At 43.2% G+C, this 925-nt stretch overlaps 1 protein-coding gene across 1 annotated transcript in view; it reads right to left on the bottom strand.

The window, feature by feature from the left end:
• coq8ab (coenzyme Q8A, genome duplicate b) overlaps positions 1-925 on the bottom strand; it is a 17724-nt gene that overhangs the window by 12869 nt on the left and 3930 nt on the right. The window lies entirely within an intron of this gene.

Genomic DNA, 925 nt, shown 5'->3' with positions numbered 1-925 from the left:
TAAGAACTTAATTTATCCAACTAACCAAAGGAAACATTATATTAAGAGCATCAGGGAAGTCAAAAGTGAATTGGATTCAAACATGAGGGAATTAAAACAATCTTTGCAGAAGTTTTGTAGATAAAGCTGAATGAATCCATTTAAAGCTCCAATAAACCCAGATTTTATTCACAGTACAACAAAGTATCAAAATCTGAATCTAAGAAATCACAAAATATGTTTTGTAAAACAAAGTATTTGGAATTTTGTGTCTGAGAGGTCTGAACAGTTTGTAGTTATCGAGGTGAGTGTTTTTCTGGACTGGAATTGACCAGAGAACGAAGGCAGACCTGAATGTTTTTGGTGCAAGACGTTCAAGCGGTTAGGAGTTACACGGTTCGGTGTTTGTCTCGTCTGACGCAGCGCAGAAGACGGATTCTGGCAAACAGAGGGAGCAGTTTTATTTTTTATTAAACATTTATTTTACCAGGAACTAAATCCACTGAGATTATTAATCTCGTTTACAAGGATGTCCTGGGCAGATTTTAAACCCTCCACCAGGTGCGATGGTGGAGCACCACAGACTGTTTCACCACCTGACGTGGTTACGTTTGTTGCAACCAAGAGTCCCGTATCTTCCAGAGTATAAATCAGTTTTTTGCATAGATTTGTTAATCCTGCAATTTATATGCTGAAGCGACATATAGACTTTTCATAACGCAATTTTTAACTGACGCTTTAAATTTCTAAGAAATGCAACAGCGAGTCCTCCCGTTCGCTTCACTCAGCTGGTGCAGGCGGAGGAACGCTGGAGATGGATGGATGGATGGATGGATGGATGGATGGACGGACGGACGGACGGACGGACGGACGGACGGACGGACGGACGGACGGACGGACGGACGGACGGACGGACGGACGGACGGACGGACGGACGGACGGACGG

Source organism: Nematolebias whitei, chromosome 21 (genome assembly GCF_014905685.2).
Source record: "Nematolebias whitei isolate Nwh7 chromosome 21, NemWhi1, whole genome shotgun sequence".
In the NCBI taxonomy this organism is placed as follows: domain Eukaryota; kingdom Metazoa; phylum Chordata; class Actinopteri; order Cyprinodontiformes; family Rivulidae; genus Nematolebias; species Nematolebias whitei.
This window is presented reverse-complemented; position numbering and strand designations above follow the sequence as displayed.